Source organism: Phacochoerus africanus, chromosome 11, assembly GCF_016906955.1.
Source record: "Phacochoerus africanus isolate WHEZ1 chromosome 11, ROS_Pafr_v1, whole genome shotgun sequence".
NCBI lineage: Eukaryota > Metazoa > Chordata > Mammalia > Artiodactyla > Suidae > Phacochoerus > Phacochoerus africanus.
In genome coordinates this window covers 56,607,315-56,633,266 of record NC_062554.1, presented here as the reverse complement: position 1 = coordinate 56,633,266, position 25,952 = coordinate 56,607,315, and the positions used below count along the sequence as shown (strand labels likewise).

At 42.1% G+C, this 25,952-nt stretch overlaps 1 long non-coding RNA gene across 1 annotated transcript in view; it reads right to left on the bottom strand.

Moving 5' to 3' along the window:
• Positions 1 to 3,403: 3,403 nt before the first annotated feature.
• The window catches only part of LOC125112040 (uncharacterized), a 57,969-nt gene continuing 35,420 nt past the window's right edge, over positions 3,404 to 25,952 (bottom strand). Inside the window, exon 4 of the long non-coding RNA XR_007131020.1 lies at positions 3,404 to 5,328. This is a non-coding gene — a long non-coding RNA (uncharacterized LOC125112040). The remainder of the gene's footprint in view (positions 5,329 to 25,952) is intronic.

The following is a 25,952-nucleotide window of genomic DNA, read 5'->3' as shown; positions in this document are numbered from 1 at the left end:
CACGTCCCAGAGTTTGAAAAGGTTAGAAAACCTCACCAACTGGCTAGGTATGTCCCCATCACCCCAAAATAAAAGACCGAGACACCTCCCAAATGTAGTCAAGGAATTTGGGGCATTCTCCAGTAATTTCCTCAGAGAAGCATACCTGATATCAAACAACCGATGGCATCATTCCTTGTAACACATCCCAGGTGAGGTTATAATAAAGGAACATGATTATTTGCCTAAAGCTCAGAACAAAGAGATAGTAAAACCAGAACAGACATTGTCTAGCAAGTTCCGAGGAAGAGGGCACCCTGATTCTACTACCTGCTACTGCCGCCAAGCCCACTGTGTCTTCAGAGTGGAAAATCAGAACACTCCCAAAAGATACGTAACTTTAGGTAGATGTTGTTTGGGCAGTGTGCAGTTTCCCCTTCCCAATTCCATTTGCACTCTGCGGCCTTTGCCATCTTAATGGAGAGCAGCTGGCCCACTCCAATGGCCCTAACAGACAGTGGCCATTAGCTACCCTGACATTGTGCTTATCAGTCAGGTGCTGTGGGTTTAGCGGGCATGATTTGGGGCACATGTCACAGAGGGATTTGGCATCTGCAAAGCTTTGGTCCAGACCTGGGACCCATGGTGACTGATGGCGCTGTGATTCAATATTTAGGAATCGTCGAGCCACCAGTCCAGAAACAATTAAACCACCGGTTGGAGAGTTGTTCTGCTTCTTACGTCCTCTGAAGGATAACTTAGCTACGTGTTACTCTGAGCATAAACATTACGCTGACCTCGATCCAGGAATTTAAACAGTGTCATTTAATGTAAACGCTAGCAAATACCTTCTTGCTGAAGTGGTTTGTTTTCAGCATGGGTTAGGGTTTCTTCTCTACAAAAGTACTTTGGGGCATGGGATTTTAAACTCACAGTCGGATCTGTATTTCTTCTCTCATTTACATGGCTTTGCCTTCCAAGCATCAGTACCAGCTTCTAAGGCTGAGGGAGCCCTCTGCTGATGGCCTGGGTGTAACTTCATAGCACACAGCAGGGGAAACTGGGCCAAGTCTCAAAAACTCCTGAATCTGAAAACTGTAACCTGTCTCTAGACTCAGAGCAGATTTTTGCCAGGAGAAGCCAGGCTCTTGAAATGTATCCACATTGTTTCCTATTTTATTCTTCCAGGAAATAAAAGAAAAAAGGTCTGGAAGGGGGTTCTCGTCATATACGTTGAGAGGGTTGCACACTTCTGTGCACATATGGGGACACACACACACACTTTCTATCTCTCTCTGCAACTGCGGGGTCATGATCCACTCTAAGACAGCTCTGGAGTAAAGGGGTGGGAGCTGCCTGAGTATATATAGAATCCCAGAATCATAGGACTGGATTTAGGAACATTTATTCTTTGTGGCATGTCCAGACGAAGAACTTTGATGAGGCCACAGCTTGAAAGAGGAATTCTTCCCGGCAGCTGTGGCCTTGATGCTGGAGGTTAACAGCTTAACACCAGGGTGTGGTGCCCAATTCCAAAGTCTGAAAATTAATGGTGATAAGGGCGGGCTGCTTGCCAAGGCTGCAGTGTGAATCCCAAGAGAAGCACCTTCTATTTTGAGACCTCTCTCAACACATGGCATGCTATCCCGTGCTTTGATGCATGTCCCACATCTTTGTCTATACACTTCTTTCTCCAATTCTTTTACTCCTAAATTTCCTTGAGTTTTCAACCCATGAACAGTGGTGACACCCTACTCCCTAACTCATCTAACTTACCAAAAATAGTCATGAGGTAATATGGATCAAATACCTGACCCAGATGTCAGTAGGAAGAATGAACAATATAACTTCCCTTGCTACAAGCATCAAAGGAAAGGGGGAGGAAATGGCAATTGGAATATCAAACCTGGACAAAGGGAAACAAAAGAACGAGAAGGTCCTTTTCCTTGAGATGGCTCTGCTGGAAATGAAAAATGAAAGGAAATCTCATGCTGCCTAATAGAGCCAACACTGCCAGTAGCTGTACATGCAAAAGGAGCCTTCTCTGGAAAATCAAAAGATCAAAAGGTCTTTAGGAGTTCCTACTGTGGCTCAGCGGAAACAAACCCAACTAGTGTCCATGAGGATATGGGTTCAATCCCTGGCCCCACTCAGTGGGTTAAGGATCCCACGCTGCCATGTGCTGTGGTGTAAGTCACAGACACAGCTCAGATCCGGAGTTGCTATGGCTGTGGCATAGGCCGGCAGCTACGACTCCAATTCTGCCCCTAGCCTGGGAACTTCTAATAGCACCAAAGCAGGTACACACAGTTCATTCTCCCTTTGGCAAGTAGACCACTTTCACCTCATATTTTCCTGCTACTATTCCTTCCTTCTCCAGTTGTCAGGGGCCTGCCCGCCCTTTAAGAGTGAGCTCAAATGTCCCATCCTCTGTGAAGGCGTCTGCAGCTCTCCCAGAGAGAATAATCTTTTCTCTCCCTTATATTCCCAAAGGATTTTGTTTATATCCTGCCTCCACCACCACTACTCTACCACTTCTGTCTGGTCCTCATAGTTCAGTCTCCTCTGCAGTTTAAAGGTAAGATCAAGGAGTTCCTGTTGTGACTCAGAGGTTAACAAACCCAACTAGCAACCATCAGGACTCAGGTTTGATCCCTGGCCTCACTCAGTAGGTTAAGGATCCGGCATTGCAGTAAGCTGTGGTGTAGGTCACAGACATGGCTGGATCTGGTGTTGCTGTGGCTGTGGTGTAGGCCGGCAGCTACAGCTCTGATTGGACCCCTAGCCTGGGAACCTCCATGTGCCATGGGTGCGGCCCTAAAAAGATAAAAAGACAAAAAAATAATAATAAAGGTAAGATTAAGCCACATGTTCACTCCTGCATCTTCCCTCAAATTCTCACCTCCACCAGGTCACTCCATGGCCCACCATTCCCCATCCTTATTCCTTCTCTCAAGGGACTCTCAAAGCGTCTTCCACATAGGAGATTCTCAATACATTGTTTGTGCCAATAAATTATATTAATAACTAAGAATATAAGGAGAAATCAGTTTACTCCAAAGACTGAAGGAAAGCAAAAGGAAGGCAGAACCATGATAAAAGGCAAGTGCTATTGTTCCAGATCCTAAGTAATAAGAACCCTCATTTGTTAGTTCCAAGATGGCTTATCTAGAAGCTGCTCAAGATTTTTATTTATTTATTTATTTATTTATTTATTGTTTTTGTCTTTTGTCTTTTTAGGGCTGCACCCTCAGCATATGGAGGTTCCCAGGCTAGGGGTCTAATTGGAGCTGTAGCCACCAGCCTATGCCACAGCCACAGCAACATGGGATCCAAGCCACGTCTGCAACCTACACCAGAGCTCATGGCAACGCCGAATCCTAAACCCACCAAGCGAGGCCAGGGATCGAACCCGTGTCCTTGGATACTAGTCGGGTTAATTAACCACTGAGCCATGACAGGAACTCTGAAGATTTATAGACCCTGCCTTCTACATGGGACCATAAAGCACTGAGAACAATTTTTGAGCAACTGTGAATTAGGAACCACTCCCCTACCCACCCTGTTCAAGACACTTTACTGCCATCTGCTACAAATTTGTCATAAAACCCATCCAAATATGCTATGAGCAGAGGGGAAGCGCTGACCCCAGAGCTGTGCAATGTCTAAGGTCACAGCCTTAAGTGACCTTAGACATGAGAGTTGAACATATCCAGTCAGTGTTTTTCCTTCAAGGTGGTCATCACAGTGATACATGGATTTTGGAGTCTGACAAGCCTGAGTTCAATTCCAGGTTAACCATTTTAACCTTTAGTTTCCATACTTTTAAAATGGAGCTAATTAAATCGTTCTTCATCAGGTTGCTTTTAGGATTAAATGAGATTTTGAATATCAAGTATTTAATGACTCACAATAAATGCTCAGCCAGTGAAAGCTATCCTTATTACAGTAATGCTTCTATAATTTAATACATTTCTGAAAGTTCTTTGGAATTACCCTCAAAACCCTTTTATAGACACATGTGAAAATCATGGGTTTTTTTCCTAATTTTGTGTATTCCTCATTTTGTGCTAAGATATTATTATGTTTGAGTCTCCATTTTATTAATCAGATTTATCTAAAAATTATGGTTAGAGGTTCACAAAAGTCAAAAACACCGTTTAAAGAAAAAGTTTTGCACTATCGCTGACTATACGTTTCAGGTACTTATGGAATTCCAAAGGCATTGTTCAATACCCAAATGTTGCATAAAAAGCATTTACATCTTACACAAACATCCCAGAAGCACGTTCTCCACAACGTCAAGAAAAAGGTTAGAACCACTGTTCCTAGCTTAATTCAAACCATCAAGCACTAATTGAATAAAAATATGAAGGTTATTAGGGAATGGCAACTATAAAATCAGGTCTTCTGAGTCCATAGCATAGAATCCCAAGAAACCTAAAACAGTGGAAGCAAACCAACCTGGAAGCTGACTTAAGCTGACATTCTAGATGGCTCCAGAGCACTTCAGTCTCTGAGCTCCCTTCTAGACCTGAAAATAGCTTTAATTATTACCTCATATTCCAATTTCTCACTGCTTAGCCAAGAATGTCCTCAAAAGGTCACTGGATTCACTCACAGATACTGCCAAAGCTCTGCTTTTTCAAGAGTGGATTATTATCCATTCAGTCAATACGCACTTCCTGGCTCCTCTTATACATAGCACTTAGCACTGTAGGAGTTACAAGGGAGTGTAATGCATGACTCTTGACCTCATAGGATTTCCATTCTAGAGGAGGGACTAGAATCTAGAATTTCAATGTGAAAAATGTCAAGTCTAATCATTATATAAGATAACCAGGAATCTATCTTAAGTAACGTAATGACTCATCGAGTATGTAGTAAAAACAATGCATGCTATGGAGAGAAAGATACCCGTGGATGGGAGTGGTTATGGAGGCCCTGGAATGAAACTCAGCCTTAGTGGATAAAAAGGCTCTCAACAGACAGAGAGAAGGGGCACTATTCCAGGGGAGGGGACCACTACAATAACAGCATAGTGGTATAAGCGGCCTAGGAAAACAGAAAATGGACCAAAACTCTTAACTAGAGGCTAAAGTAAGGATGCAGTGTTTACAGACTGAGAAAGGTAATTTAGGACCAGACCGTAAAGAATCTGAATGGTAGGAATTTGGTGCTCCCGCTGTGGCACAGTGGGTTAAGAATCTGACTGCAGCAGCTTGGGTCACTCAGAAGGCGTGGGTTTGATCTCCTCAGGTTCCAGCATTGCCGCAGCTGCTGCAGAGACCAAAGCTGTGGTCTATATTCAATCTCTGGTCCAGGAACTTCCATGTGTCATGGGTACAGCTATTAAAAAAAAAAAAAAAAGAAAAAGAAAGAAAGAAAAGAATCAACAGAATGGTTGGAATTCGTACTTAATCCTATTGAGTCTAGGATGTGACACTCTCCTGTGGTATACTGTAGAAAGGGGTGAGAGATATGGAAATGCTGAACTTTCAGTGGGCCCTTTTGACATTAGCTCCACAATCAAAGAGATTCACAGGTGAGTGGATCTAATTATACCTTTTTAAAAATGGGGGGATTAACTGAACATTTTAGTCTTCCGTGGTCACCCTGGCCTCTGACCGAGGGTCACCAATAATGGGCAGCTAAAGGAGGAAAAGCCAAAGAAACTCAGAGCTGCTGGTGGCTGGAAAGAAATTGTTCCCTGCAGTGAAATCTGCCCCATCTATGCCAGGGATAAAGCAGCAGGATTAGGTGGTTTGCTGGGCCCCACGGCATGGTCTGTGGTGCTGTCAGCAGTCTTTCATCAAAACATGATGGTGTAGCACCCAGTGGTGGCTGGCTTATATACTGGATATGAAATGCAGGCTTACATGTCCCTCTATTTTTACATGCACCCAGGCCTGCTGGATGACTGCCATTCCATTCAAGGGAGGTAAAATAAAACCCTCTCGTGTAGCACGCTGAGACACACACCACGCATTCCTGGAAGCAGCAGGCAAGAAAGGGTTTGACCTCCAACCACAAAAAGGAATCCAGTAGGGGAAACCGCACAGTGGCCTCACAGACCACAGAGAGAAATCCATTCTCAGAGTGTGGAAAGCTGGTCTTGGCAAAAGCAGTAGGTGGGATTTTGAACAAATCACACCAGTTTGGAGTAAGGGAAGCCAAGATGAAGGACATCAAGGTCACACCTGTCCCATTCGCATCAGCTCCATTGTCAAATTCCAGTCCTGTAGAAATCCTTGCACTGGGAGATCACGCCCCAGGCATATCCTACAGCAGAGACGAGCCAGTTTTAACCAGAGGGGAAGCAGACCGAAAAGTCAACATGGGAGTTCCCATCATGGCTCAGTGGTTAATGAATCTGACTAGGAACCATGAGGTTCGGGTTCGATCCCTGGTCTCCTTCAGTGGGTTAAGGATCCGGCATTGCCATGAGCTGTGGTGTAGGTCACAGATGCTGCTTGGATCCTGCATTGCTGCATCTCTGGCACAGGCCGGTGGCTATAGGATTAGACCCCTAGCCTGGGAACCTCCATATGCTGCTGATGCGGCCCTAAAAAAGGCAAAAAGACAAAAAAAAAAAAGTCAAGATGGTTGGTTGTATGGGAAATGGCTAAAAAGAATTTGAAGGCTCTTGGAGATACAACCAGTAGACAGCATATCCTGACAAAATCCACTGCTCATGGACATTTAGTTCCAAACCACTAGCTCCCATTCCTCTCAGGTTCCCCACCCTTGAACATTTATAGACAGGCCCATATTTTCTTTCATTGGCCACCACCTTCCCAATGCTTTCCCAGGTTCCTAGGATTGAATGCTGCCTATTGTGAATTTGTGCTAATCTCACGACACTTTTCACATATATTGTTTTATCTCTCTTTTTTTTTTTGTCTTTTTGTCTTTTTAGGGCCATACCCATGGCATATGGAGGTTCCCAGGTTCGGGATCTAATCGGAGCTATAGCTGCTGGCCTATGCCACAGCCACAGCAACGCCAGATCTGAGCCCGTCTGAGACCTACACCACAGCTCACGGCAATGCTGGATCCTTAACCCAGTGAACGAGACCAGGGATCGAACCCAAAACCTCATGGTTCCTAGCTGAATTCATTAACCACTGATCCATGACAGGAACTCCTTGTTTTATCTAATTATTTACATACACAACTTTTCCCTACTAGTTTGTAAACTCTTGTGGGTGAGATATAATCCCCATCCTAGCTCACATCACCTTAAACATCAGAGATATTATTATTATTGAAAATACATTCAAATATATTTTTGTATGGCTGGAAAACTATAGATCATCCAGAAAAAAAAAATGGAAACGGTAAAAGATTTATGAGTGGGAGACCAACTAGGAGACAACTGCCATAGCTCAAGCGACAGGGAATTCCCTGGTAGCCTAGTGGTCAAGGATCCAGCATTGTCAGTGCTATGGCTTGGGTGCAGGCAAAAAAAACAAAACAAAGCAACAACCACCAAAAAAACAAAAACAAAAACACATAGTTCAAGGGACAGTTAGTGAACATCTGAACTCAAAGGAGTAGCAGTGGGAGGAGAAGGAGACATGAGGACATGAGGCCTCAACACATCTTTTTGCCTCCTTCATTGACTTTTAGGGCAACATGTCACACTTAAGCAAAACACATATGTCCTCCAAGATAAAGATCACAGTCAAAGAGTATCGCTGTTTGTCCAAACTCTGACTTGCTCTGAACAGATAATTGGGTATTAAAACCAACACTGTTCACAGAAAAGAGTAGAGGGACAGTCAGGTTTGGGGAAGTGACCCCCAACCTTGAGGAAAAGAAGCACATGTGAGGATTCTTCGCTCCAGCCTCCCTCACTTCCGCCCCTTCTTCCCATCCCCACAGTCACCCTTTCCAGGGCCAGTGCTCACACCCCTTTCTCTCTCTCACCCCCGAGTTAAACACTCACTAACTCTCCCTTGAACTGTGGCCGTTATGTTCTGATTGGTCTTCTGTTCAAGTATTTTTGACAGTTTCCAATTTTTTTTCTAAGTAGTTTATAGTTTCCCAAACATAGTCCATACATTCCCACCCCCAGATCTCTGCTCAAGTCTTTGTGGAGACTGTGGAATACTTCCCCCATATCTGCCTATCCAAATTTTATTTATCTTCTAAATTCAATCTAACCACTTCATCCTTCATTGAGTCTTCCTGAAATTTCCTCTTTTTCTGAATTCTCATAGTATTTGGCACCTTTCTTACTGTATTTGACATACTCTGCATTACAGTTTTCCATGTATGTCTTCGTTCTCCAATTAAAATGGGAATTCCTGAGAACACAAACTTTTTTTTTTGCCTTTTCTAGGGCTGCTTCCCGCGGCATATGGAGGCTCCCAGGCTAGGGGTCTAATCGGAGCTGTAGCCACCAGCCTACGCCAGAGCCACAGCAACGCGGGATCCGAGCCGCATCTGCGACCTACATCACAGCTCACAGCAACACCGGATCCTTAACCCACTGAATGAGGCCAGGGTTCAAACCCATACCTCATGGTTCCTAGTTGGATTCGTTAACGACGGGAACTCCTGAGAACACAAACTTTTATCTTATGTCCCATAGTATCATGCATTGTTAATTTATATGTTTTGTCCTCAGTGAATGTTTGTTGAGTGAAAGAATACATACATGACTGAGGATATAGAGCAATATAAATAACTGAATGAATGGGATGAATTGTCAGTATTTCCCAGATTTAAGAAAAAGGAAAGTCATTCCAGAAGATGAACCTCTTACCTTTACTTAGGCTAATTGTTATTAGCCTCATTTTACAGACAAAGCAACTGAGGTCAATATAGACTAAATGCCTTATGGAAATCATACTGCCCAATGCAAGGCTCTTTATACAATTCTGCTCAATATCAGTCTCTATTTTTTTTAATATCTGGCACATATATCATGAAATTATCTTCAAGAAGACCAGAAAAGATACTCTAGTACTTTTTAATACCCTCTCATAAATCCCTTTTATTATTTATTTATTTATTTATTTATTTATTTATTTTAGGGCCACACCCGTGGTGGCATATGGGGTCCAACCCGAGGTACAGCTGCCGGCTTACATCACAGCCACAGCAGTGCCAGATCAGAGCCAAGTCTGCGACCTACACCACAGGTCATGGCAACGCCAGATCCTTAACCCAATGAGCGAGGCCAGGGATCGAACCGGCAACCTCATGGTTCCTAATCGGATTTATTTCCGCTGCGCCACGACAGGAACTCCAATGAACCCCTTTTTAGTCCCATGCCTTCATAGAGGGTACAGATGAACACTTACTTCTAATAGGAAGATGTCCTACTTATTATAAACAAGGCAGACATAGCCTAAAAAAAAATTCTAAGAAACAAAATCTTCCAAGATCAAAAGTAATTCACAGACGAGCCTCTATGGACATGGCAAGGAGGGAAATTTTATCAAAAGAAACAGCTTAATTGTGCCGAATGTGATGGCGACTCGGTCAGCAGGTAGGACCAGAAAAATAGCTCTCTGTACATATTCCTATCTCCCCGGGCTGCAACACCACCAGGATCTTGTGGTAGATGGTTCCCTGGACTTGGTTCAGAGCCCACGAATGGAAATTCTCAGGGAAAGCTCATTCTTTTGCTGCTGGCAAACTGTCAAACAGAAACATTCCATCCCCCCTGGGCTCCGCCACGAAGCAGGCACCAGATCAGAAGAGCAGAGCACCAGCTACCGGGGACAGAGCGGACCCAGCTTGAGAAAGGCCCCAGACTCCAGGAAAAGTGAGAACTGCTAAAGAGATTAATTCTGCTACAGTAGGAAGAGTTAAGCCTGCTCCTGAGAAATCTCTGGCAAACGTTCTCACAGCTTGAATTGCCAAGCAGAAGTTCCTGATAAAAGCTCAGAAAGAAGATAATGGCTATTAACACCCTTTGGGCTGAGGAATGCAATTCTTTTGACAGTCTTTCTGCATGTTAGACGAAAGTGTGCAGAAAATCATAAAGATTTAAGAAAAAAAAAAAAGAAGTTCCCATTGTGATTAAGTGGGTTAAGAGCCCAACTAGTATCCACGAGGATGTGAGTTCGATCCCTGGCCTCACTCAGTGGGTTAAGGATCAGGCGTTGTCACAAGGTGCAGCATGGGTCACAAATGCAACTAGGATCTGATGTTGCTGTGGCTGTGGCGAAGGCCTGCAGCTGCAGCTTCAATCCAACTTCTAGCGCAGGAGTGCTGCAGGCGCAAGCCTAAAAAGAAAAAAAAAAAAAATTTACAGGCAGGTGGTAGTTAAAGCTGCAGCCTGGAATCAGAAGGTAGTTCTCACCTGCCCTTTCTAAGAGATAAAAAAGCTAAATTGTTCTGTCCTGTATTTCCCCAACTGCAAAGTGGGTTTTCCTGGGTTGGGACTGTTGTGCTTATATGTAAAATACAGAATTTACACCCTGTGAGCATCGGCTACCACAGTCATTTCAGGCCCTGTTCTCACCGGTTCTTTACACTCTGCCCTTCCCCTGGCGGCAGTGACCCCAGCAGTGCCCACTCTGGGCAGAGGGGCTGCGCTGAGGTGGGATCTGCTCCTCTCAGATGGCACTACATTCTCTCTTGGGCTCCCACATCATAGAGACCTTGAGGGAAGTATCTGACTGGTTTCTGTAATCATTAATGTGCTTGAAGGACTGGAGTAAAAGACCATTGAAAGGCATTTAACACCATGTTACACTCCTCTAAAGTGTCCTTATCTTAATGTTAAGGACATTTTTAAACATAATCACTGTGCCTTCATCACAGTATCAAAAATTATAAAAATTCCTTAATGTCCTCTTTTACCAATCCCTGTGCATAATTCTTTGATTTTCCTAGTCTTTTTATTGTCAATTTGTTTGACTCAGGATCCAAACAAGGGCCTCACAATGCATTTTGTTGTTACCTCTTCTCAGTGTTTTTTATCTGGTAACAATTCACCCTCCCTTATTTGATTATGCCATTTTTGTTGGAGCACAATGCATATTTGTTGGAGAAACTGGGTCATTTTTCCCACAGAATGAACCTTTTAGCCGACTGTATCCTTGTCATTTAAGCAGTTCTTCTATCCCTCATATTTCTTATAAATAAATGGCAGTTCTAAGGACTTGATTAAAGTCAGGATCAATTTTTTTAGGTAAGAAATGTTATAACAGATACTCCTGTTGCATCACCACATATAATGTTCGCACTGTCCCACTTTTAGGGAGGCTGAGGGTGGCGTTAGCCTGACACCATTATAATGTTCCCCACTGGCATCTCGGCTAATACTTTTAACCTCATTCTTGAATGTTGCCTAGATCAATTATTTCTTTAGAGGTCAAAAATGGTGCTTTTTAAAAAAGTCTGTCATTCAGAGTTCTTAAATTGGCTCAGCCAATTAAGAACCTGACTACTATCCATGAGGATTCAGGTTTGATCCCTGGCCTCGCTCAGTGGGTTAAGGATCTGGTGTGGCTGTGGCTGTGGTGTAGGCCTGCAGCTGCAGCTCTGATTCAGCCCCTAGCCCAGGAACTTCCATATGCTGCAGATGTGAGCCTAAAAAAGAAAAAAAAAAAAGTCTGTCATTCCTTTTGCATTTTATTAGTTGGAATTCTTATATTGTAGGACCTACTGTTATCGAGTTACCCCAAAAATATGCCATAGGGAAGATAAATATGTTCTTATTACTTACTCATTTTCAGAATAATAAATTATTATTATAGCAATTTCCAATGGCAAGCTATTAGAGTCTTTGGGGGTTTTTTTGGTTTCATTTTGAACTCATGGTTTTTCTGTATTTGACAGGTTTTAATCCATCGTAGTTATTACTCTTTTTGACACAGAAATTGCCCACTTTGCCCAATAGGGACCACTTCAAAGTGGTGCCTGTATTGTTTTGATATTACCTCAAATAGCCCAGGAGAGCTTCTTTACAAAAGAAGCTGTGCATGGCTCATCATGTAGATTTTTTTGTCCCAGCCCCGGAATCAGCCATTTCACCACGGAATATGGCATTGTATGGTTTAAAAAAAAAAAAAAAGCCAGTTTAGGATTTTTTTTTTTTTAGGTTAAGCATAGCAAACATCATTGAAACTTCCTGTGTACACATCTCTCAGATCTCACTCATTGCCCTCTTCTTTCCATTGGAGATAAATGCTGCCATGAATATGTTATTTATTACTATTTAAGTTTCTATTCTTTTACTGCATATTTTGTAAACATACTTTTTTTTTTTTTGGCCTTTCTGCCTTTTCTAGGGCCGCTCCCGCCACACATGGAGGTTCCCAGGCTAGGGGTCTAATCAGAGCTGTAGCTGCCAGCCTATGCCAGAGCCACAGCAACGCCAGATCGAAGCCGCGTCTGTGACCTACACCACAACTCATGGCAACGCCGGATCCTTAACCCACTGAATGAGGCCAGGGATCGAACCCCACAATCTCATCGTTCCCAGTCGGATTCGTTAACCACTGAGCCACGACGGGAACTCCTGTATACGTACATATTAAACAGCACTGTTTTGCAGATATTTAAATCTTATAAGATGGTATTACACTATATGTATCTTATTTCAATCAGTTTTTTCCACATAATACTATTCTTTAAAATTTACCCATACTGGTAGATATATTACTGGTATATATTACCTGCTGCATATTATTTCATGGTATAAATATACCACAATTTTTCTCCTATTGATGCATTCTCTGGTTTTCAAATTTTGCTATTACAAACAATACTGCAATGAATATTCTTGAACACACCTCACCGTGCACGCATGAGAATTTCCCTAGGGTATATTTCTAGATGTGAAACTGCTCGGCCATTGGGTGTGAGCACTTTCAAATTTACTGCATATTACCAATTGTTTCCTGAAATTGCTGTGCAAATTTATACTTCCACCAGCAATGTACAAAAGTTCCCACTTTCTTCTTACACCCTCACTCAAATTTGGTACTATCAGACTTTTTAAATTGTGAGGTGATTTCTCCTTGCATCTTAATTTGCACTTCTCTAACTGCTAGTGAGACTGAAATTCTTGTTTATGTGTTGGCTCCTTGGGTTGATGTTTCTATTGCATTTGAGAGCATAGTGGTTAAGACCATAGCAACTGGAGCCAGAATCCCAGGCTCAAACAGCTCCATGGCTTAACTGTGATTTTAAGCATGCTATTTAACCCTTTCTGTGCCTATTTCTTCATCTGTAAAGTGAGAATGATAAGCACATATGTCACAGGGATATAGTAAAGATTAAATGAATTAATATAGCTCAAATGCTTAGGACAGTGCTGGGCTATCATCATCATCATCATTATTGGTTTGTAGAGGTTCTTTCTATAGTCTGGATACTATTTCCTTGTCAGATTTTGCATTTTAAATATCTTTTCCCAAATGTCTTCAATTTGTCTTTTTATTTTGTTTTTGCTCTTTTACAGAAAATTAATGTTAACGTGATAAAAATTTGTCCTTACTTTTTCCTGTACAATTCATGGTTTTGGTGTAAAGTCTAAGAAACCTTTCTATACATACACAAAGTCGTAAATACCCATATTTTCTTATAAAATTTAAGGGTTTTTTGGGGGGGGTTGTTTTTTGTTTGTGTTTTTTTACTTATAGGGTTTTAACCCACCTGTGATGTAAGAGAGTGATGCAATTTTGTATTTTTCCATACAGAAAATCAATTTTTCAAGCACCATTTATTGAACAGTCATGATTTTCATATTTATTTATAATTCTTCTTTTACCATGGATTGTACCCAGATACGTGTGTGTTTCTGAGTTTACTATGCTGTTCCACTGATTTATTTTCCAATTCTTGCACCACTCCACTATGTCCAAATTCCTAAGACATATTTATTTTATTTTATTTTTTTTTGTCTTTTTGCTATTTCTCTTTTTGCTATTTCTTGGGCCGCTCCCACGGCATATGGAGGTTCCCAAGCTAGGGGTCGAATCGGAGCTGTAGCCACCAGCCTACGCCAGAGCCACAGCAACGCAGGATCCGAGCCGTGTCTGCAACCTACACCACAGCTCACGGCAACGCCGGATCGTTAACCCACTGAGCAAGGGCAGGGACTGAACCCGCAACCTCATGGTTCCTAGTCGGATTCGTTAACCACTGCGCCACGACGGGAACTCCCCCTAAGACATATTTAAAAATAAGCCTTCATGGGAGTTCCCGTTGTGGCACAGTGGAAACAAATCTGACTAGTTGCTGTGGCTGTGTTGTAGGCCGGCAGCTCTAGCTCTGATTGGACCCCTAGCCTGGGAACTTCTACATGCCATGGGTGCAGCCTAAAAAGCCAAAAAAAATTTTTTTTAATTAAAAAATAAGCCTTCATGGAGATCTCTTATGGCTCAGTGGATTAAGAATCCGACATTGTCACTGCACTGGCTTAGGTCACTGCTATGGTGTAGACTCGATCCCTGGCCCAGGGAATTTCCACATGATGCGAGTTCAGCCAAAAAAATAAATTTCTCATAGAACCAGTCTCACCTTTTCTTTTTAGAAATGCAATGAGTTCTTGGCCCCTTGCTCCTCCATAGAGTCTCCTAGAACCTGAAGGACAGTGCAGACTGTGTCTGACATCTGAGAAATCTGGACGATGGGAGACTGGCGGGTAGTTACTCTGATGGCAGAGGAAAGGGAGGCATTAGGGAAACCTCACATTCTCAGAATTTATCTGAGCAAAAAGAATGGAGATATTTCCCAAGGGCCAGTTTTGAGCCATAAGTAAGAGAATATTTTCCTTTGTGACATCATCTTAGAGCCATGTAAGAGGACCAACTTCATAAAGAACTAGAACTCCTAGCAATCTAAGTAACCAGGTGGAAAAGATGCATTTTCTCACATGAATGAAACTGCAGATGAGAGATTCCCAGAAAGAGATGTCCAAAAACACTCATAGAAGACCTCCTTGATAGAAAAGGTCTGCTTTAAATTCCCGCCCAGGAGTTTCTGCTGTGGCTCAGCAGAAACCGACTAGTATCCGTGAGGATGTGGGTTCAGTCTCTGGCCTCACTCAGTGGGTTAAGGATCTGGCGTTGCTGTGAGCTGTGGTGTAGGTTGCAGATACATCTCGGATCCGGTGTTGCCATGACTGTGGCATAGGCTGGCAGCTGCAGCTTCAATTTAACCCCTAGCCTGGGAAATTTCATATGCTGCAGCTGCAGCCCTAAGCAAACAAACAAACTTCCGCCCAGTCCAGGGTGTTCTGATACCAACTCATAACAGTACTGGATAAGTAGGGCCTTTCCTATTGCTCCCCTCCCTTTCCCTGCTTGAACCCTGGAGGAGTCAGAGACCACCTAATGAGTGCATGGGGAGGAGAGAAAATCTAGTTAGGAAATACAGATACGTATCATGCTGTCAATTCCCGCTGCAAGCTTTCTACCTGCACAGACTCAGATTCAGGATGAGGAATAAGCTTCAATTTTTGGATGTCGAAAGTTGTGACTATTACCTAAGATTATACTTTTTTTTTTTTGGCCTTTTAGGGCCGTACCTGTGGCATACAGAGGTTCCCAGGCTAGGGGTGGAATCGGAGCTGTTGCTGCCAGCCTACGCCAGAGCTACAGCAACGCCAGATCCGAGCCACCTCTGTGACCTACACCACAGCTCGCAGCAATGCTGGATCCTTAACCCACTGAGCAAGGCCAGGGATCGAACCCGCAATCTCATTGTTCCTAGTCGGATTCGTTTCTGCTGCACCACCACAGGAACTCCAGATTATACATCTTAATTCATAAACTGAGACCATTTCTCATGATCAAAGGACTTTTTATTTGGAGCAGCCAAATAAGTGAATGACTATTCATTTACTTCAGGGCAAAAAAGTATTGGCCCCACAATTCAGCTTATAAGGACAACAGCAGGAAGAAAACAATGACACTGCAGGACTATATCCCATGATCTTACTCATTTGCAGTATCAGATGCCTATTATCTTTTTCCACTGCTGAATTAAACTTGCTAATATTTCATTTAGGAAGCTTGCACCTACATTCTTAAGTGTGGTTAATGGATAATTTTCTTCTCTTGTTTTGTCCTTATCAGCTTTGGTAGCACAAGTTTTACTAACTTCATAAAAATGATCTGCATAGCTTTCCCCCTTCTCTATCATCTGAAACAGATAAAATATAAGAACTGTATGTTTGTTGATGACTTTGTAAAACTTGTCTTCTAAACCATCTGATTTTGGGGTGACTTTGGGGGACAGGAGACTGGATAACATCACCTGTAATTCCCCTTGGTACAAATAAGGTCTCACTTGCGGGGGAGCTAACAAAGGGTGGGGCGCCATTCTCCCTCTGCATGGTGGGACCCTCACTCTTCTCTTAGGACACCTCAGGTAGCATGGATGGCCCCGGGGCTCGTGGTGAAAGGAGAATGCCAGTGTGGATTTGGATATCAGATTTTAGTAAAGTCGGATATCTTTTTTTTTTTCTTTTAGATTAAAATTAAATAGATACTGAAGGAAAAAGGAAAATGTTGCCTTCCTATACACCAGTGGAACCTTTATGCATCCCATCTTTGGAGACCAGTGCACTAGTGAGTGGCTATAACCAGCAGCTAAAGAAGTTCCTGTAGGGCCCCTGAGGGGAAAGGGAGAGGCAAGAGAAGGGATGGCCTCGGCAGTAGTTTTTTAAGCTGTGGGAGGCAGCACGATATTGTGCATTTTCACTCTAGTCCAATCAGAAGAATCCCTGAGCACACTTGTTAACAAAAGAGAGTCCCAGACTTATTGAATCTTGGGATGAGGTGGTGCCTGAGAACCTGTATTTTCATTGTAATAACCACTGCAGAAAGTCTTATAAATGGGCAAGTTTGGGAAACATACAAAAGGAGAATAAGCATGGACTTTGGAGTTAGGCCAGAGCTGAAAAATGACTCACTCTTTAATAGTTGTGGGCTTAGAGAGTGCCATTTAATCTCCCTATGCCTCCATGCCCTTATTTAGGAAAGGGGGTTAGTTGTACCTCCCTGGCAGGGTAGCCATAAGGATTAAATGAGAAGATACATGTAAAACATTCTGCACAATGTCCAGCATTTGGTAAATGGTCGTCTTTATTGCAGACAGGCTTCTGGGAGAAGATACGAGGCTTAAATTTCCAATCTACAAAGACGATCATTCCTGAGGTTGAGATGAAGGGATAGTGTCTGAGTTTTTCTTGTTTGTTCAGCATTCAGTCCCATTTTTCTGGTAACACTGACTATTTTTTTCCTCAGGGAATTATCACCACCTTCTAGTGCTTGTTCACGTGGTTCAGGTTGTTGGATCTGACCCAGCCCTTCACTTTCAAGGCTGAGTGTGATCTAGGCCTGGCCAATCAGCATGCTCCATTCCCCTTGGCTGCCATGATTGGTTCTGAATAAGGAGCATGATCCAAGTTAGTCCAATGAAATTCAGTCTTGGGACTAGAGCTGTGAACCTAGAGCAGAGCTGCCAGCTGACCTCTTGCCAGAGGAGAGAGGGCCCACCTGAGAAGGCAGCAGGAGAAGAGAGAAGGGCCAGGATACGGGGACCAAAGGACCAAAGCTCATAAATATTTTTGAGCCCTGCAATCTAAATGTGCTGAAGCAATTCCATGCTGGGACTTTTCAGTTATGTGAGCCAATACTTTTTTTTTTTTTTAATTAAGACAGTTTGAGTCAAATTTTCTGTTACTTGCATTCAAAAGGATGCTAACAATTAATTTTAAGGCATTTCTTCTACTTTGGTCTCCAGCTTACTGTATAATCATATAAGCCCCTTTCTTGTCTGATACATTTCCTAACTTTATTAGGAAGAAGCAAGCCCATGGCCTCAGCATTTAGACTTGACGGATAATGGAAATTGCGAAGGCATGATCACTCTCTGGGGATTAGAACACTCAAATCCTTTCCAACTAAATGGATTCTTTTCTCTCAGGGTGGGAAGGAGCTGATATTTAGGTAGGTCTCTGTTTTTGTTCTTCAAACTCTGAGAAAGGTTGCCGTTAAAGGGCAACACAACAATTAAAAGCTGTTGGATATGAGAATGACAAGCTTGGCTGGTATGCAATACTGTGCAGCTGAGATGATTATTCTCAATTAATGGGCAAACATTACACAATTGTCTCTTTCAAGTCCAGAGTGCTAATATATAATACACAATCAGAGGGCATTGTACATCGGAATATAACTCATTAGCCAGTGCCAATTCTTTACCCCCTAGAAATAAAATAGTCCGTTGTCTGTGAAAGCTGCAGTTTTGAGTCTTTTGAATTTGCAGCTATAGGCCAGGTGAAGGACTTCTATTTGGGAAGAATCCAAGTGAATTGGGAATTGAAATTCCTATTGGGAATTCATTATTACGGTAAAATCAGTGTTAGTAGAATAAGGTGTGGAGGTCGGGGAGGGAAGGTGGCCTTTGATCTCCCATGCCTCCCACCAGGAACCCCGTTCAAAGACTCTTGGCCAGTCTGGCAGGGGCAGCATCTGCCCTGTTGAGGGACATCCCAGAATGGCCATGTCCCTCTGTGACTGCCCAGTGAATGCCAAATAGACTGGGTCATTTTATTCAAACCTGGAAGATTTGGCTGCCTGGGCACATGCTCTGTGGATGAACTCACTTTTGCTTTAGTTCACATGGCTGCTGAAGCCTGAGCAGCTCAGACAGCAAGGAACAGAAGTGAGGAGAACACAGGGCAGGAGATCAGAGAAATCTGCGAAAGAGAATTGAATTACTGTTGTATCGCAGGGTGTAGGAGACTCTGGGACAGATTGATGGCAGAGCCTACCCAGCTGGCAGGGAGAAGAGAACTGTCACAGGCAGCTGTGCTGAGCCAGCTGCCTTGTGTGTGCACATAGAATGCAAGCTAACTGGGAGCAGGAAATCTTAACAGTTATGGAAACCACCCAGCAGTCTATCCACCCACCTAACTGGAAAACAAAGCAGGTCTGGACTGTAAATCCCCCCAAACCGAAGTGGTATCTACAGTACTATCCATTTTCTTGTTTCACAGGGCATGTCTCCACCAGTCTTTCAAAAAACACTTATTAAGAGCTTCTAGGAGTTCCCATCGTGGCGCAGTGGTTAACGAATCCGACTAGGAACCATGAGGTTGCAGGTTCGGTCCCTGCCCTTGCTCAGTGGATTAAGGATCCGGCGTTGCCGTGAGCTGTGGTGTAGGTTGCAGACTCGGCTCGGATCCTGCGTGGCTATGGCTCTGGTGTAGGCCAGTGGCTACAGCTCCGATTAGACCCCTAGCCTGGGAACCTCCATATGCCGCGGGAGCGGCCCAAGAAATAGCAACAACAACAACAACAAAAAAGACAAAAGACAAAAAAAATAAAATAAAATAAAATAAAGAGCTTCTAAATGTCAGGGCTGGCCATGCTAAGTGCTGGGGATGTGAAAGAAATATGTACAGTGCTTCCCTCTAAGGAGCTCAGCACTTAGTAAACAATTACAAAAAGGGGGGAAATGCAGGAGGAGCTTGGATAAAAGAGAGCACAGGTACTGTAGGAACACAGGAAACAGGCACCAGATTATATAAGTTGTGATCTAAAGCTAAAGAATTGGTATCTTCACACACGCATGAACCACTCTTCAAACGCCACTCAACTCATATCTAATCCCATGGCCCTTAACATCTAGCTATAATTTAATGTTTTTTTCTTCTCTGTATGTTCACTGATATGTTTTCATATCTTGGATGTCTTTCTTTTTGAGTATGTTATTTACTCTAGTCGGTAGAATAAGATATTAAAAAGCCAAGGCTTTAATTTTATGGAATACTTAGCTTCATCTGGAAAGAGGACTAGGCCCCCACGACCAGAGGTTCACCTTCTCAATCTGAGTCGGAAGCCTAGCAAATGTCGTCTGTGTCCTTGTTTACTGGGGCCTGAGCAAGAGACAAAAAGGAGTTCCCTTCGTGGCTCAGTGGAAATGAATCTGACTGGCATCCATGAGGATTCAGGTTCGATCCCTGGCCTCACTCAGTGGGTTAAGGACCTGATGTTGCTGTGGCTGTGGTGGAGGCCAGCAGCTATAGCTCAGATTTAGCCCCTAGCCTGGGAACTTCCAATGCCATGGGTGCAGCCCTAATTTTAAAAAAGAGTGACACAAAAAGATTTTTACTCCATTCAAACCCATCGTCATTATCAGATTCTTATGCCACTGGCAGGATGGGGTAGCTTTTAGGTAATGAAGGCACTATTATACCCATATATAATGATAAATATGTGTGTGCCTGTGCATGTGTAATGTTTTGCAATCACGCTGAGGGCAGCATTAATAGCAATTACTATGAACCTACAAGCATAATCACAGATTCTGACAAGGCACACTCCCCCATACCTTTCACGTCTGTGCTCAATGTCACCTCCTCAGTCTTCTCCTGATCACCACTAGAATGTAAAGTCACTGGGATTTTTATCTATTTTGTTCACTGTCTGCAAAAATACATTAAACAACACATTCAAAAAGAAAGATGAGGAGTTCCCGTCGTGGCGCAGTGGTTAACGAATCCGACTAGGAACCATGAGGTTGCGGGTTCGGTCCCTGCCCTTGCTCAGTGGGTTAACGATCCGGCATTGCCATGAGCTGTGGTGTAGGTTGCAGACGAGGCTCGGATCCTGCGTTGCTGTGGCTCTGGCGTAGGCCGGTGGCTACAGCTCCGATTCAACCCCTAGCCTGGGAACCTCCATATGCCGAGGGAGCGGCCCAAGAAATAGCAACAACAACAACAACAACAACAACAATAACAACAACAAAAAGACAAAAAGACAAAAAAAAAAAGAAAGAAAGATGACCAAGATGTGAAAACATATACAGAGAATATACAGCGAAGAACACAGACATCAAGTTTTTTCTAGACTTCAATCACTCGGGGAATATTTTTACAACATTGAGGTCATGGATATGAGCTAATGGGACAAAAGAAAACTGTGGGGTGGACATAATGGCATCTGAAGACTGGCTTAGTGACAGAGGACAATCACAAACTCTTCAGCTTTACATCACAACTTATAAGATGTGGCACTACCTTCAGGTCACAGTTCTGAAAACAGTGCCCGCCACATGATAGGTCCTCAGTAACTTTTTATTGAATGTCAAGTGCTCTTTAATGAAGATTGCTTTTTTTTTTTCCTTCCTTTTAGTACACACCTGTGGCATATGGAAGTTCTCTGGCTAGGGGTCAAATTGGAGCTGCAGCTGAGGCCTATGCCACAGCCACGGCAACACGAGATCCGAGCCACATCTTCAACTACGCTGCAGTTTGTGGCAACACCAGATCCTTAACCCACTGAGTGAGGCCAGGGATTGAACCCACATCCCCATGGATACTAGTCAGGTTCTTAGTCCACTGAGCCACAGAAGATCCTTGAATCTTTCATTTACTGTTTTTCATTTAATTTTGTAAAAGGATAGTATGTTGACATAGTCCAACATTCAAAAAAACAACATTAAAGAAAAGAAAAAACATGCATTTTAGTGTTAAAAAAAAAAAACAAACCACAAAGCCTTTTCCTCATCCTTTTCTCTGCCTGATCAGTTCCCACATCTGGCATAACAACTTTGTCCCATAACCATTTTTATTACTTTCCTTCCAGACTTTGTTTATACAAACCAAATACAACTATACTTTTATTTTATTATACAAATAACATACTATACATCTACTATTAGCCTTGCTTTTTTTAACTCAATAATGTAACCTGATGAATGAAGAAAACGGATAAAGAAAATTTCTTTATCCATTCATCATATCCATATATTATATACAATAAATACATTGTGTGTACACACACATGTACACAGTGGAATATTATTTTGTCATAAAAAAAGAAGGAAACTCTGCCATTTATGGTAACATAGGTGGACCTAGAGGGCATTATGCTAAGTGAAATGAATCCAACAGGAAAAACAAATACTGCATGATCTCATTTATATGTGAAATCTAAAAAACTCAGATTCATAGAAACAGAACACTTGGTGGTTTCCAGAGGCCGGAGAGGGGAGGGGGAACTGAGTGAAGACAGTCAAAAGGTACAAAATTCTAGTCCTAAGATAAGTAAATTCTAAAGATGCAACATATAGCATAGTGACCATAGTTAACAATACTTGAAAGTTGCTAAGAGAGTAGATCTTATAAGTTCCCACAATAAGAAAAAAAAAATTATATGAGGTGATAGATGTTAACTAAATCTATTACAATCTTTCTGAAACATATACATTCATCAAATCATTATGTTATACTTTTTTTTTTGGTCTTTTAGGGCCGCACCTGCCAGATAAGGAGGTTCCCAGGCTAGGGCTCAAATAGGAACTATAGTGGCTGGTCTACACTACAGCCACAGCAATGTGGGATCTGAGCCACGTCTGTGACCTACACCAAAGCTCACAGCAACACCCTATCCTTAACCCACTGAGCGAGGCCAGAGATTGAACCTGTGTCCTCATGGATACTAATCAGATTCATTTCCACTGAGCCCCTACGGGAACTCCTTATGTTATACTTCTTAAACTAATACAATGTTATATGTCAGCTGTTTCTCAAGAAAATGGAAAGGAAAGGTGTAACTTGGAGATTCTTCATATTCAACTTGGTGTTTTCAATTTTTTTTTTTTTACAGTTCCAGTCAATTCTATTTATTAAATATTCTGCAATTTATTAAACCAGCCCATGTGGCTGGACATTTGTGTTGTTTTCAGTCATCTGCTATTAAAAAAAACAAAAGTTTTCAACAAATTGTTAAAAAATAACAATTATATTATACTATACAATAGGATAAATTCCCAGAGGTAGGAGTGCTAGGTCACACAGTCTATGTATTGGTAATTTAATATATATTGCCAAATTTTATTCCAAAAGGGTTATATAAGTTTATATCCTCATCATCCTTGCCAACAGGATTTTACCAAACTTGAGGTGTTGCTATTCTAGTAAATAAAACATAATCTCAATATGGTTTATATTTGCATTTCTATTATGACACAGAGCACTTTTTATCTCCATGAATGGACCACTTTCTTATGTTCCTATTAGGTTAATAGTATTTTTATACTAGGCTTATAAGAAGCACATCACATACAGGGACATCAGCCCTTTCTCTTTAATGTGACTTTCAATTTTTTTCCCCAGTAGTGTGTTGGTTAGTGTTTAGCAATGGTCTCTGAGGAAAATAAATCCTGGTTTAAAGCATTTGCCAATTTCCATGACGTAAATATTCCCACCGCAGCCAATTTCAAGCTACCAACAAAACAGCACTAAACGTGGAATTGGGAAGAAATGTGCAGCATCAGGCCATTATGGAATATCTCCATGATACAGACACAATAAATGTAAATCCTCCCAGAGCATAGATGGTGGCCATTATGTATCAACTCCAAGATGCAGACATGATAGATACAAACCTCTCCAAGAATATGGATGATAACAAAATGCAGTTAAACAATTAGAGTGATGAGTTTGTGAATATATATTACCTTTGTTTGTAACAGTCTTTATTTAATTATGTTAATATAACTTAATTTTAAACAATGGCTGTGTTTGACAACCAGCTTGCAAAATTTCTGAAATTTAATAATCAGCTCCTGTGAGCCAGTGCAGGCTGTCTCCAACACACCACTGCTTTGTATACAATTTGTTTGTTGCCTTTTGACTTCTTTTTTCAAATGATGTTTTTCATCATACAAATGTTTGATTCTGATGTAGTTTTATTTATCAGTCATACGAAACTTTTATGGTTTCATGTTTACATTTAAATCTTCAATCCATTCAGATATAGTGTATGGTGGGAGGTGGGGCTTCTACTTTCATTTCTTTCCAGATGCTAATCCAGTTATCTCATAGCAATTATTGAATAGTCTGTCTTTTCCCACTGATTTATAAGGCCATCTTTACCTAATGCAGCCTTCTTGATTTCAATGAACATGGTACTTATCATTTGATGTTTTAATTATGATTATAGTTTATAAGCAATTTCCTTGTGTCTGCTAGTTTGATTCTTCAACCTGTGATGGTGGGCTTGGTGATTTATAATAGTTACAATTTATCTTTGCCTTTTTTAGAGCTGCACCCACAGCATATGGAGGTTCCTGGGCTAGGGGTCGAATTCGTGCTGTAGCTACCAGCCTACACCACATCACAGGAACAGGATCCAAGCTGTGTCTGTGACCTACACCACAGCTCACCGAAATGCCGGATCCTTAACCCACTGAGCAAGGCCAGGGATCAAACCTGCATCCTCATGGATTCTAATGAGATTCGTTTCCACCGAGCCACAGTGGGAACTCCATTTATAATATTTTTATACTCCGTATATTTTCCCATCCTCTGCCTCTTGAATCCTTTAGGGAATTCTCCCTTCCCACAATGTTATCCTGGAAAGGCTGTCAATTATGGTACACTGGCCAAATACAGGGTTATAAATATGACCTAGGCTGGCCAATCAAAAAAATCCCAACAGGAGTTCCCGTCGTGGCGCAGTGGAAACAAATCCAACTAGGAACCATGAGGTTGCGGGTTCGATCCTTGGCCTTGCTCAGTGGGCTAAGTATCCGGCGTTGCCATGAGCTATGGCATAGGTTGCAGACGTAGCTCGGATCCTTTGTTGCTGTGGCTCTGGCGTAGGCCAGTGGCGACAGCTCCAATTAGACCCCTAGCCTGGAAACCTCCATATGACGCAGGTGCAGCCTGAGAAAAGACAAAAAAAAAAAAAACCCAACATAGAAATTAGTTAAGGTTTTGATGTTTGACCTGAGCAAGGTAATATAATCTGCCCTGGAAGTGATATTTGAACAAGGTTTTCTGCTGGAACTGTTAAGCTGGGAGGTAAGTTTTTAGATCTTCTTAACTGACACATAAATTAAAACTGTCTGAGGAAAAGCCAAACAAAAACAAGCAGAGCTAAGAAATGGAGAACCAGAAAGTTTGAATGCATCCTTTGGGTCTTTGGACCCATCCTTGATATACAGGAATAAAAGCCTACAATTTCCTTTTTTAAAACTTATGTTCAATGTAGATTCTTATAATTTGCAATCAAAGCATTCTAATCCTCTTCAATAGATATTACTGTTCCCACAGGATAGAAAGCCCAGAATTAAACCCATGCACTTACAGCCAACTAATCTATGACAAAGGAAGCAAGACTATACAATGGAGAAAGGACAGCTTGTTCAATAAGTGGTGCTGGGAAAACTGGACAGCCACATGGAAAAGAATGAAATTAGAACACTCCCTAACACCATACACAAAAATAAACTCCAAATGGATTAAAGACCTAGATATAAGACCAGACACTATAAAACTCCTAGAGGAAAACATAGGCCAAACACTCTCTGACATAAACGACAGCAACATCTTCTCAGATCCACCTATCAGAGTATTGACAATAAAAAGAAAAATAAACAAATGGGACCTACTCAAACTTCAAAGTTTCTGCACAGCAAAGGAAACCCTAAACAACACAAAAAGACAACCCACAGAATGGAAGAAAATCTTTGCAAGTGAAACGACTGACAAGGGATTAATCTCCAAAATTTATAAACTTCTGCAGCTCCATACCAAAAAAACAAACAACCCCATCCAAAAATGGGCAGAAGATCTAAACAGACAATTCTCCAAAGAAGACATACAGATGGCCGAGAAACACATGAAAAGATGTTCAGCGTCACTCATTATTAGAGAAATGCAAATCAAAACCATGATGAGGTACCACCTTACACCAGCCAGAATGGCCATCATCCAAAGTCCACAAACAATAAGTGCTGGAGAGGGTGTGGAGAAAAAGGAACCCTAGTACACTGTTGGTGGGATTGTAAATTGGTGCAACCACTGTGGAAAGCAGTATGGAGATTCCTCAGAAAACTAAACATAGAACTACCATTTGATCCAGCAATCCCACTCCTGGGCATCTATCCAGAGAAAACCACGACTCGCAAAGACACATGTACTCTGATGTTCATTGCAGCACTATTTACCATAGCCAAGACATGGAAACAACCTA